This window comes from Callospermophilus lateralis, chromosome 12, assembly GCF_048772815.1.
Source record: "Callospermophilus lateralis isolate mCalLat2 chromosome 12, mCalLat2.hap1, whole genome shotgun sequence".
NCBI lineage: Eukaryota > Metazoa > Chordata > Mammalia > Rodentia > Sciuridae > Callospermophilus > Callospermophilus lateralis.
The window spans coordinates 67,902,285-67,916,595 of NC_135316.1; the positions used below are offsets into that span (position 1 = coordinate 67,902,285).

General features: G+C 37.5%; 1 protein-coding gene across 5 annotated transcripts in view; it reads right to left on the reverse strand.

Annotated features, from left to right (window-relative positions):
- Positions 1 to 14,311, reverse strand: part of Enox1 (ecto-NOX disulfide-thiol exchanger 1) — a 533,584-nt gene that overhangs the window by 263,050 nt on the left and 256,223 nt on the right. For all 5 annotated transcript variants that reach the window (XM_076872046.1, XM_076872045.1, XM_076872047.1 and 2 more), the window contains one exon: positions 6,921 to 7,063. The gene's annotated coding sequence lies outside the window, so the exon portion shown is untranslated. The remainder of the gene's footprint in view (positions 1 to 6,920; positions 7,064 to 14,311) is intronic.

The following is a 14,311-nucleotide window of genomic DNA, read 5'->3' on the forward strand; positions in this document are numbered from 1 at the left end:
AGGTTTAAGGGCCACAGTTAATGGATGACACAGTTTCATTGCTTCTACATATGTACAGAGTCTGGATTTTTGGAATAACAATTTGCACACTTTTAGGCATTGATTAGCTTTGCAAGACTGACAAGTGACTTTAACATCCCCTGCAAAGACTCTCTTTTCTTTCAAAATTGCAATAACCTTTTCTAATGTAAGTCCCAAGGAGTTCATTCATGTAGGACTATGGGCTCCAGTAGGAAAGGGACCTACAAACATTTTATTAACTCTGGATCATATTTAATTCCAGGAATTAATAGTGAGAATCCAAAGAGCATTAAAAAAATGTCATGATAGAAAATAAGCCTGCAACATTTCACAGTGTGGCAAGAGTCACTTGTGATATATTGTTAAGCATGAGGGATGAAAATATATCATGGACACAAGTGGTATTACACAGCATGCATTTTTCTGAAAAAGCAGACTTCCTTCATGAGGATTAGATATACACCCACGATAAGATGGCATATTGATCTATAATTTTCAATATTACATCCCTGTATTTTTTATTATATGCTATTTTTCAACTAGTAGAGGAACGTGTTCTCATAAAGCTAATATTTATTCTTCCATGTTTATAGAGCTAGTAGTGCATCTCAGGAAATGAGAAACTCTGAGAAGCCAAATATAACTTGGAATCGTAGGCATAAAAGAAGACAGGATAGGAAAACCACTGTTTTAACAACCTGAGTCAGGAATTTAGTCACAGAGCTTTAAATAATTAAATAACACAAGATAATAGAAGTCCTTTGATAGTATTTTTTTCTTTTTACAACAAATATAGCCTTTTAGACATGATAAATATCATCAGGGAGGACTCCTCATTTTATTAGAAAGTAAAGAATATGCCTCTTCTGTCCAGTTCTCATTTTCATTCCTGAACTTGCCTTTTATTCCTGGAAGCGAAGGCAGAAACTAAGTGTTATCCTACCATAAAAATGATGTGCCCCTATTTAGATCTGTATCCTTAAGTCATAAATTCTTATTTAGTAACCTCTGGACTAGGGGATTCAATGATTTCTTACATTAAACCCGAAGAAAACAGCAGTGAATGAGAATTAGTTTTTCCTTGGAGAGGCTGTTCCCATATTATGATAACAGTCTAATGTGATCAAAACTTTAACAAAGCTTTAGAGGGAGAAATTTCCCAATTATAAATTGTTTCTTAGTCCTCTCCTTTTAATTGATAACTTTATTTGATCTATTGGAAGAATCAGGAGGGACAAAAGTTGTCATTTGGCCACACTATGCAAGCATGAGGAATGAAAGGGGGTAACAAATAACAGAGGGAGAAGACAGAGGTGAGTGGAGACAGCAGGTGGCTGAGGCAGCAGGTGTTGGGCCTGAAGGGAGGGAAAGGGGGCTGAGCTGGAATCCTGAATCCCTTGACCTTCTCACATCAGCATCTTTGAATGTCTGAGAAGGGTTATGCCCTGGAGTAGACTGTCAAAAAAACTAGGACATGTGGTGGAAAGAGAGTGAAAAAAATACTTCATTACTTCTCCTTTTCTTGGTCTTCTCTCAAATTTCGTATTTTCTACATCCTCCTCTTGCTCTTAGTAACTGACCTGCTATCAGTCCCAGCATTTCTCCTGAGGCCCAGGCCCAGTGGTGTCCTTCCATCCCAGAGCTATTCTCTTTCTGACATTTTCCTGAATAATACCAAATAAATATCATCATATCATATCATCATCCCGTCATCCATGTTCTTGCATCAAAAATGGTCACCTTTCAGTATCAAACCAGAATTCCTTGTCCTCTAAAAGAGTATCCACATATGTATGACGGTGTGTTTTTCAACACGGGAAAGAGTGATGTTACCTCGGAGTTAAAGTATGACAAGTGGAAAAAGAATTTTATCCACAGTTAAAGAGGAGTGTCTGGGCCCAATTCCACCCTGAACTCAACTCCATCAATTTCAGTACCATCAACTTTAAGTGAGGACTTTGTAGTTGGGCAGTTGCAGACCTCCTCCAGAGGTACATTGGAAAATAGGTCTGAATTGGGTTATCACAATGACTGGGGTATGGAGGAGCTGTTGGCTTGTAGTTCCTGAGAACCAAGATTATTAAAAATTTCAAACTGCATGATGCAGCCTTGTATTACAAAGAACTGTCCTACTTGAGATGCGCATTTGGCCTCAATTGAGAAACACCAATAGATAATTTTTAATATTCCTTCAACCCATCTGATATCTTAAAGTTAAGTGAAATGTAAGGAATGTAAGAGTATTAGAAAAGAACTATAAAGGTCAGTAAAATTCTAAATTATATAATTTTATAGGAAAAGGTTTGTTTGCTTGTTTGTTTTTAAATGGACTTGTCTCTACCAAAGAGGAAAAATGACAATTTGAAAATTGAAATGCTGATGATATGGAGGAACTCTGATAAAAATTTTTTTCTATAGAAGAAAAAATAAATTAACACAATAACAGATCAGGAAATAGCCAGGCGTGGTGGCACACACCTGTAATCCCACCTACTTGGGAGACTGTGGCAGGAGCTTCCTGAGTTTGAGGCCAAACTGGACAACACAGTGAGACCTTGTCTCAAAATAAAAATTAAAAAGAACTAAGGATGTAGCTCAGTAGTACAGTGACTGTGCATTCAATTGCCAGAATCACCAAATAAATAAAATAAAAAATGAAAGAAGACATTACAACTGACAACACAGACATAAAAAGAATCAAAAGAGACCACAATGAACAGTAAAATACCAAAAAATTTGTATAACATAAATAAAATAGAAATATATAACCTAACAAGATCAAATCTAGACATAGAAAGCCTGAACAGACCTATAACTAGAAAAGAGACTGAATTCATAATCAAAAACCTACCAATGAAGAAAAGCTTTAGATCAGATTTAGTTTTACTGAAAAATTCTACCAAACACTTAGAGAAGAATTAACTTTTCAAAAAATTGAAGAAGATTTAACACTTCCAAACTTATATGAGGCCAGTATAACCAGAGGTCCAAGCCAGACATAAACAAACAGGTAAAGAAAAATCAGGCCAGTAGTTCTGATGAATTCAACTACAAAAATCCTCAAGGATGTTAGCTGACCAAAGGATGCTAGTGGACATATTCAATGACACAATAACAGCATCATATGCCAAGAGCAAGTGGGAGTTATCCCTGGGATGCAAGGATGGTTCAAGACACAAAAACCATTCAATAAAACACACCATATGAACCAAAAAGAAAAAGCTTAAAATCACAAGAGCATTTCAACAGATGCAGAAAAGTACTTGACAAAATTTTAGCACTCTTTCATGATTAAAAAGAATCAGCAAATTAGATACTGAAGGAGATTATCTCAACATAATAAAAGTAATATATAAGAAACTCAGAGCAGATACCATACTAAATGGTGAAAATCTAAATATTTCCTTCTAAGATCAAAAACAAGGCAAGGTTGTCACTCTTACAACTTCTACTTAACATATTATTGGAAGTCTTTGTTAGAAAAATTAGGCAAAAAAAAAAAAAGAAAAGAAAACATAAAAATTGGAAAGGAAGTAGCAAAATAATTTCTTTTTCCTAATGATTTAATCTTATATGCAGATATATCTAGAGATTCCATGTAATAATAATAAAGATAACTGTTAGAATAAATTCAGCAAATATTCAGATGAAAATTTAGTTGTATTTCAATATACTAACAACGATCAGTCTAAAAAGGGTATTAAGAAAACAAGTCCATCCACCATAATGTAAAAGAAAATAGTTCAGAATAAACAACCCAAAATGGCAAAATATTTATATATTAAAAATATAAAAATTGCTAACAACAACAATAAAACCAAAGAATACACAAATAAATGAAAAGACCTCTCATGTTCATGGACTGAAAGACTTAACATTGCTAAGATGGCTAAAATGCCCATATTAACCAAAGTGATCCACAGATTCAATGCAATCTTTACCAAACCCCCAATGGCATTTTTCATAGAAACAGAGAAACAAAAACAATTCTAAAATTGAGGAAAAAAATAACTATACTGGAAGCCTCATACTTCCTGTCTTTAAAATATATTACAAAGCTATAGTAATCAAGATGATATAGTACTAACCTAGAGGCATCCATATAGATCAACAACATAGAACAGAGAGTCCAGAAATCAACCCATGCATATTCAATGGTAAGGGTACCAAGACTGCACAGTAAGGTAAGCACAATCTATTCAACACATTATGCTGGGAAAACTGGTAATCCATAGGCAAAGGAATGAAATGAGCTATTATCTTACATCATACATGAAAACCAACCCAAAATTAATCATAGAATTACACATAAGACCCAAGACAACAAAACTACTAGTGGAAAACATGAAAAAAGTTCTGTAGCATTGTTTATGGCTATGATTTCTTAGATATGACACCAAAAATGTAGGTGACTAAAGTAAATAGAGAACTGGGATTACATCAAACTAAAAAGTTTTTAGCTGGGTACAGTGGTGTACACCTGTTATCCCAGCAGCTCAAGAGGCTGAGGTAGGAGAATCGCTAGTTCAAAGCCAGGCTCATCAACTTAGCAAGGCCCTGTCTCTAAACAAAATATGAAAATTCACTGAAAATTTGGCTCAGTGGTTAAGTGGCCCTGGGTTCAATACCTGGTACAAAAAAAAAAAAAAAAAAAAAGCTAAAAAGCTTTTGTGCAGCAAAGAAAATAATCAACAGAGTGAAAGACAACTTACAAAATGGAAGAAAATACTTGCTAACAATATATGTGATGTGGGGTTAATATCTAAAAGAATCAAAGGAACTGCTACAATTTAATAGCAAAAACACAAATAATGTAATTAAAAGTTGAACTTGAATAGACGTTTCTCCCAAGAAAACATCCAAATGTTCAACAGATATATAAAATGATGTTCAGCATCATCAATCATTAGAGAAATGCAAATCAAAACTAAAATGAGCCTGTCAGGATGACTATTATCAAAATAACAAGAACCAGAGAAAATGAAATTCTTGTACACTGTTGGTGTGAATACAATATGGTGCAGCATTGCAGACAACAGTATGGAGATTCTTCCAAAAACTTAAAATAGAACTGATAGATGATCCAGAAATCCCACTGGGTATATATCCAAAAAAATTTTAAAAGACCTTGTAGAAATACTTGCATACCATATTCATTAAGGCATATTTGCCACAGTCAATTTCACCCCTGTGCACAATCTAAATGTCTATCAACAGAAGAATAAAGAGAATGTGACCATATACCTAGAGAGGAATATTATTCAGACTTAGAAAGAAAATCTTGCGTATATGACAACATGGATGAACTGAGGTCATTAGGCTAAGTGATACAATCTAGTTACAAAAGGACAAACTGTATGATTCCACTCATATAAGTATCTAAAGTGATAAAACTTACACAAGAAGAAAGCAGTTGCCCAGGAATGGAGTTAGGAGATATGGTGTTCAACAGGTATAAAGTTTCAGTCGAGCAACATTAAAAAAGTAATAAGGATTTACTTTATTACAACACGCATATAATTTAAAATGCACTTAAAATTTTGTTAGAGGGTAGATTTCATGTTGTATGTGTGTGTTTACCACAATTTAAAAGAAAACTAGATCCCTGGGTATGAAAATTTAAAAACAAATAGGCTCTTCTAGGTTTCAGATAGTTTAAGCAGAATCTTGCTTGTAGACTAGGCAGGAACATTTGGGTAACTTCTCAATTCCTTTCCAGTGCTTCTGTTTCCATGGATACAGTTATTAGGTTCCAACAGACTGTACATCCTACCACACTGACAGACTGGAGGGTGGAAGATAGGGGCACAATTTCCCATCCGCCAGCTCCCTCAATAAATACCAGCCTCCTCCCTCTCAGTGTGAGCTAATCATGAAGCCCAACAGTGAGAGTGCACTGGGAAAACTGGAATATAGCTCAGTGTTGCAGTAAAATCAGCTTTGATTTCTCAGTAGAAATAAAAGAAATAAAATAGTAAAACACAGTAAAGTTCTATTAGGGGAAAAACATTTGTCACCTTGAACAGAATAAAAGTCCCACCAAATGAAATCAATGCCTTTGGGAAGAGACGTGTCATAGTGCTAGAAAGTACTATGATCCTTCTCATTTGCTCTACATTTAGTTTCCATTCACTCAAGCACCAGACTTCACCCTATACCCTGTTTCTTTCTCCGGCTATGAAAGATGCATGAACTGAATTTAGCCTTTGGTTAGGTCTTTGTCAGAAAGTATCTTCAAAATGGAAGTGTTTTATCTCAATAGCTAACATAAACTTCCAAATGAAAGGTTTGTTTCACTAGCAAGCTTTTCCTTGCATAAGCAACAATACCGTTAATTTTTCAAACTTTTAATATACATACATATACAGACACACACAAATCCTAAACAAACCCTATTCTATAATTCATGAAACTAAGATGAATATTTCCTGGTAGCACTGAGATTTTGTAATTTGAAAAGTGTAAAAATAACAATAATAATAATTGATATTGATAAATGCAGTTTTAGTTTTTCATGTCTCAAAATATAAATTTTTCACAAGGTATTAATTATTTCAAAGTACTTAAAAGCTGATATAGGCACTTTACATAAAACTTACTGGCTATTCAGTTTAAATTTATGAACCTAAAATTAAAATGTGTTTTCAATTAATGTGGAGTATATTTCATGTCTATTACTCTTGTAGCATCCCACAGAGTATACAATATGTATGAAAAGTAGTATAGCCTATTTCTTTTCATTTATATCCATCTCTCAATGAAATCAAAGGATTACAATTTGTGCATTTCTATTTGCAGAGTTCTTATTAAAATGGAACATGACTACTATGCATTTTAAAAGTATCCCTTAAAATGAACAATATCTTCAGTAAGAACAATGGAAAAAAAATAGTACAAACCTTAAAACTGCCAGCAGATCAGAAGACAAATGTGTTCTTCGGGACTTTACTGAAATAATGTATTCATAAAAGTCTTTTCAATGAAAGTTGTTCAAGAAAGAAGTCCCATGGAAGACAGAATGACTCTGACATGCCAGAGACTTCTGGAAGAAAAAAAAATTCACCATTAGGGAATGTGTAAAGTACCATTACTGTGAGTTCCATCCCTGGTAGTGAGGAAGTACTATATTAGCACCTGCAGAAATTATCAGCATGATATTATTAATTTTTACTAATTGTGTATCCCAAAACCTTTTATTCACAAATGGCAAGGTGGGATATTGCCTTTCAGCACTGTATTCAGAGACAGCTAAAAGTCAGCAGTATTTTGTAACTAAGTACATGTCTGCATTTTCCCTTAATTAGCAGGCGGGGGTTTGAAAACTGTGGGCAGGTCTGAGCACAGAGGCAGCAAGGCTCATTCCCCAGTGTCTACCAAGGGTGAGGCTCTGTGCCAGGGGCTTCAGACATGGAGGATCTTTGACCTGAGAAACAGCCCTGAGACTGGCTCATTTTAGAGATGAGAAAACCTACACACAGATTGCTGAGCTCAAACCTTAGTAGACTGTCCACTAAAGCCTAGAAGCCTAGAAGCCTGTATCTTTCCCTCACTGAACTCTGTAGTCTATTGGATTTAGAAAAATACTTCACAAACAGAATTGACGAGAGGACACATAATGCCACCACAATACACTAAATTAGTTCAAACATTACTAAATTAATTATGAAATTATCTTTTCTAATCTGTTCTAATTACATGTTAAATTTTGTCTTCTTTGGTCAAGCCTACAGAAATACATCCAGCTTTAAGTGATGCACCCTTTCTTCCACAGACGGTACTCCTTGGAAATGGAGTCCCTGGTGTGAGGGTGCTGATTCTGCGTGCTGCTACATCAAGGAGACAGCCCAAACTGCCCATCTTCCTCTGACCCCTCCTTATGACTCACAGTTCCTTCGCTGTCATGGTACAAGAGAGCTGTCATGGTTTTTCTGATGCAATTAAGAACCAAGCCCACATCCTCCCTGGATGTCCCTGAGTATTATGACTATCTCCCTGTGGCTACATTCATCTCAATAGCTAAGGGTGACTGAACAAGGCTTGGCAGGCTTTCTCTGGATTTCTATTCTGATTTTTAGTCAATTATCTACATGTTTCTCATAAATTCAGTGCCAACTCCGAGAGCCCCACAGCTTACCCTCTGCCAGTTGTCCTAGTACCCACTCTTACAAGTGTTTCAGGGTCAGTACCCACCAACTAAACAATTCAAAATTTCCCTCCAAGTGCCAGCTTTTAAAGCCACGGACTTTTGTCTGAGTTTTAGAACTTTTAGCTTATTTCCACATTGCACTTGTGAAGCCTCAGAAAGGCTAGAAAATGATGGGGCCAGGAGGTCACACATTAACTTTTCAAAATTTTATTTTTGTCAACTTGAGCTTACGTCATGAATAAACAAACAGGGGGAAATGATTGACAGTATTTTCAAATTCTGTAGAACTGAAGCCTGGGATCGTTACATGGGGCAAAAAAGAAAAAAGAACAGTGAAAAAGCTGGATCATCTTTGCATGAAACAAGGAAGAAGAGCTGGGGGAGGGCAGTTTGGAACATAGAATCCAACCTAAGTGACAGGAATAAAAAACAAATGGAAACTCCTCTTCAAACCTCATATACTAACATTCTTTTTTCCTCATACCTCTCCAAAACGAAACTTTCAGGTTGTATTCCTAAACCAGCATGCCTGTTTGCCAGAATGTCCCACTTCAATTTTCAAGTATTCACTCAGCTATTATTCATTGAATATTTATGAGTCAATCAACAATTTGGAAAATTCTAGAAACACTGAAATGCACAAGATTGTCTTTGTATACCTCACCCCCTAAGCAACGGACTGCCCTTGTAGAAGCATAAACTATGAACATCAAAAACAATAAGAAGGCTGTGCTAATAAATTCAAGAATGGGCCTGAAGCCAGGCTGGCTGGGGTTCTCCTGCTTCATCACTTACAGCCTTGGCCATGATACTTTCTTACCTCAGCTTCCTCACTGTGTGATATATTTGGAAGATTAAGTAAGGTAATCCAGATGAACAGTTTGGTGCACTAAGGGGCACCAAGTAGGAACTCAGAGGATGCTAGCAAATATAAGTAGTTCTGCTGGCGATGTGCTCTGCTGGGGATGTAGGGAGTTGAGAATGCTTCAGGGAGGAAAGCAGCATTTAAGATAAACTATTACTAAATAAATATGACAAGTCTTTTCACATGTTAAGGCTCTTCAGAAGTCCTCTGATGATAATTCAAAAGTCAGAAAATTAGGCATCCTACAGAAACAGAACACTCAGGAACTTTGACGATATTCTCTAATATTTGGCATGAAAGTAGATATTTACCATAACAACACAGCCAAGGAATAATACAAAGGAGAAAATCTATGTATTGCTACTAACAAAGGTACAATATCCCATAGGATCCTGTTCTATTCAACGGTAATCCAAAATGACACCAGGGCTTTTAATGGAGCTTGGCAAGCTCTAGACATACCATTTTTAAACCTAGCCTCAAATTTAAATCACAGGGCTTGTGACTTAAATCTCCAATGTGACCTTTACTGGGTATTGTTCAAGAAAACATGTCTGTTACTGTGGAGAGGAACCACACGCCCTTTCACTCTGGAAAGTATAATGAAAGATGTACTGTATTGTTAAAGCACAGAGTGGCAAAATGATTGTTGCTGTGATTCTCCAGGAGCAGCAAAAACAGACTCTATTTGATTCTGTATCCTTCATTCGGAAATGTTGTCTTATCACATTAATGGCCATTCCTATTCCTCTCATATTCTGGACTTTAATTCAAAAGAAGCTTGGCAGGAATCCCCTCACTGATAGATTTAAAATATAATCCCTTTGAATATATCCTTTTTCTAAGGGTGTACTGAGCCACCACTTTGTCCTTGCCAGGCTATTACAATAATTGTACTAGAAGACCAAGAAGCACACAGTGGCTTGACTTCTCCCCCACCCTCTAGCTTCTAGCTCAGGGCCATCTTCTCTATGAGGGTTTGTGGTTCAAACGTGTCCATTACCAATGCAATAGTATTAAGAGATGGGCCTTCAGGAGGTGACTGGACATGAGGGCTCCCTCCTTGCTAACAGGGTTAAGGCCCTTATAAAAAAAGTCTTCACCTGCATCCTGGTAGCCTCCTTTTCTGCCTGTGAGGATATAGCATTTCTCCTCTCAGATGGATCCATCTTGTAAGCAGAGGGCAGCCCTCACTAGAAAACCAAGCCTGCTGATGTCTTGGCCTTGGAATTCCCTGCCTCCCAAACTGTGAGAAAATAAATCTCTATTCTTAATAAATTACCCACTCTATGGTATTTTGTTACAGCCGTATCAAATGAACGAAGACCAAAAATGGGTAACAGAGGGGTGAGGTCTTGTTATGATAAAGACATTACTGTGGAAGCAGTTTTGGAATTTGGTGATAAATAGAGACCAGAAGAGGTCTGAAGTGAATACTGAGAAAGGCCTATATCATCACTGTGAATAAAACATTCAGGGCAATTCTAGTGAAGAGAAGAGTAGAAGGGAAAGCCTCAGCCTATTTAGTAATTATCCAGGTAGCCATAATGAGAATTCTAGTAGAAATATGGATAGTAAAGACCCTTCTGATGAGGTCTCAGATGATAATGAGGAACAAGGGATAATGAGGAACTGTAGGAAGTTCCATCCTTGTTGTACAGCAGCAAAGTATTTGATCAAATTAGGCCTGCCCTAGGACTCCAAGGAAGGCAGAACTCTAGAGCAATGAACTAGGATATTCGATGGAAGATATCTCTAAGCAGCAAAGCATTCAGGGGGCTAATGGCTTCTCTTAAATGTGAGAAGAGAGAAACAATTTAAAGATGGAATTTGTAATTAAAAGAGAAGTAGAATGTAAAATTTGGAAAATTCTCAGCCTGTCATGTGAAGAATTTAAAAAGTACCTTTAAGAGAACAAACCTAGCTAGGTGCAATGGCACACACCTGTAATCCCAGTGGCTTGGGAGACTGAGGCAAGAGGATCGCAAGTTCAAAGCCTGCCTCAGCAAAAGGGAGGTGCTAAGCAACTCAATGAGACCCTGTCTTTAAAAAAGACATGCATAAATAGGGCTGGGGATGAGACTCAGTGGTCAAGTGCCCCTGTGTTCAATCCTGGGTGCACCCCCATCCCCCAAAAAGAGAGCAAATCAAGAGTGTGACCAAGTGGTCCTTCAATAATAGACTAATATGAACAGAAGGAAGCCTGTTCTATTCATCAAAACATGGGAGAATGACCTCAAAGGCAGTTCAGACAACTTCAAACCTGCCATGCCCAGTGGGCCTCAGTTTGAAAGACATCTTCAGTCTTACCCATGTCTCATTTAGATAAGACCCTGGGGACTATAGACTTTTGAGTAGATGCTGGAACAAATTGAGAATTTTTAGCTATTGAGACTGGAGAGATTGTGTTTTGCATGGAAGAAGGAAATGAATTTTTTTTGGAGATCAGAAGCAGAATGCTGTAGTTTGAAGGTGCTGTCAATGAGATGTACTACAAGGTGGAGTCTAGAGGAGGTGGTAAGGCCATGAGAGTTCCTTCCTCATGAATGGGATTAAGGCCCTGATAAAAGAGGCTTACCACAGCATTCAGGTGCCTAGCCCTTCTGCATTCCACCACATGAGGACCCAGCATACCTACACTGCAGAAGAATCACCTGGGAGGCAAAGAGCAGTCCTCATCAGACAACTAAACCCACTAGTGCCTTGATCTTTAACTTCCAAGACTCCAGAAGTAGAAAATAAAATTTCATTGTGCATCAGTTATTAGGTGGTTATTCTACATGGTTGTGTTATAACATCACAAATGGACTAAGATAGATAGTGAACCTGAAGAGCCAGTGTCATCATCCCCTTCTCAACCATCTTCATCCCTCTGACTGAATTATGAAATCCTATCAATTCTTCTTTCTATTCATTCTAACTCATGATGCTACATTTCATGCACTAGCACAAACTTCTAATAGTCTTTCCAACTTGTAGTTGATCCTGAAAAAATCAACATCCCTTGGAATAATCTACAACAGTGATAAATATTTGGGTAAAAAAGCTAACAAATGAATAAATAATTCTTAAGTATGACTTTTTTTTTAAGTGTGACTCTTCAATCCCCAAACAGGCTATTTCTGTCCTAAACACTTATATCAAATAGAAATAGACTGCTCATTATATTGCAGTGAATCTCAACTAAGGGCCCATATATCATGGTCATCTTGATGTACTGAACAGAATCTTTGAGAAGTCTCATCATATGCTTAAAAAAATGTTCCATAGGAGGTTCAGATGGACATTTAAGTTTAAATGGTGTGTTTCCTCCAAGTATATCTACCCAACCTGGCAGACACACCAGAAGCCTCACCTCCTTAACTGAATCTTCCAAAACCACAACAATATTTCATGTCTTCTCTAGTTTTTCATTGTAGGGTACAAATATTTTAACTATAAGGGAATTCCAGTGATTCTCAATGAGTCTGGAACATACATAGCCATTAGGCATGTTCTATGCAGAATTTTAAGAACATTGGAATTAACCAGCAACATTTAAAATAAGAGCTGGGAGCAATGGCACATGCCTGTAATCCCAGCTGAGGCAGCAGGACCCCAAGTTAAAAGCCAGCCTCAGCAACTTAGTGGGGCCCTAAGTAACTTAGCAAGACCCTGTCTCACAATAAAAAATAAAAAGGGCTAGGAATGTGTCTCAGTGGTTATGTGCCTCTGGCTTCAATTCCTGGTACCAAAAAAATAAGAAGTAAATTAAATTATAAAACCAAGATCTGAGAACACTGGGAACTAATTCCCTCGTGTCAGTGTCTAGCTAGAGCTAAGAGGTTGGTGTGTGAATGGACCAAGGGCCTGAGCTACCCAGCTGCCACCCCTCCCTACTATCTTCATCACTCCCTACTATCTTTCAGGGAGATTCTGCCTGGTTCCTACAGGTATCTGCATGAGCAATGCATTATCTAGCCTGACCATTATAGTCACCAGCAGCAAAATTTGAAAGCCAAATGATTTTTCTTACTCTCTTACTTTACAGAACCATGCTGGAATTATTACTTGAGGTTCCAAAGTTAGACACAGGGCTTGTGACTCATAAGCAAGCTTTGATTATCTTCTCTCTTGCCTTTTTTTGTCTAAATGTTTCATGCAGAGCCAAAATTAAATATAGATGGGTGAGTAAGAAGCCTGATCTCTACTTTGTCTTTGCTTTGTAGTTTCCAATTTAAAAGCTACCCCACTTCCCACTTCAGATCCTTCAATACGATTTACTCCTGGTCTTCATTTCTTCCTTTATTGAATCCCAATGCTTCCTAGAATCACCTACAAACCAACAGAACTTTGAAGCTCTCTGTAGCCTCAGCCATAAGAAATTTCAGTTCCTCCCAGCAGCCTTGCCCTGTCTCCACACCAGGCTTGTTCTTTGTGCTTGGAAAGACTTCCCTTCTCCCTCTTCACCTGGAAACCTAAGGCAGTGCCCTCCAAGTGGCTCGATGCTACACTAAGTGTTTACACACCCTTGTGCATCTCCTCTTCCCCACTTCCACTTAGAGTGTGGGCTGCACCTTGTGACTTCTACAGAATTAGAATATGACAAAAGTAGTGAGAAGGGACAGCTCTCTTGCCCTCTCAGTTTGTTGACATTCACTGTCGTGTTGTCAATCATCCTATGAAGAGGCCCCTTTGAAAAAACATGGAGAGAAGTTTCTAAGCAACGGCCAGCCAGGAATGGAGGCCCTCAGTCCAACAACTAGTGAGTGAGATTGGGGCAGCCTGATCATTCTAATCAAGTTCCAAACCACATGAGCTTCCCTTTCAGCTGATGAGGATGGGCTCAGTGCCTGCTGCAATAGTTAGTTAATGCTTTACCAATTAGCAAGGTGTCCCTTAATCCAGTCACATGGACACCCAAAGTCAACAATCACAATAGTCACAGTGGACTAACTCAATGACCATACAAATTGTAAAACTAGTATGATATACACCCATCACATTTATCTCACTGAATTATAAGTATTATAATTTCTAACACATAGGCTTCAAGGTCTGTTAATATGCTTACAAATAAGTATACAATGCTAGTACTGTGCCTGGCATATGGTAGATGCTCAGTATATTTGATAAAAAAATGTATTGAAGTTTATAAGAAACCCTAGTTTTCCACAAAGGGCTATACTATGTGATAGCCTCACCAGCATTTTATGAGTATCTGTATTGCCACATCCTAATCAACAGTTCCTGTCCCCAGTCCTTTGACTTTTAACTATTCTAGTGGTGTGAACTGGTAC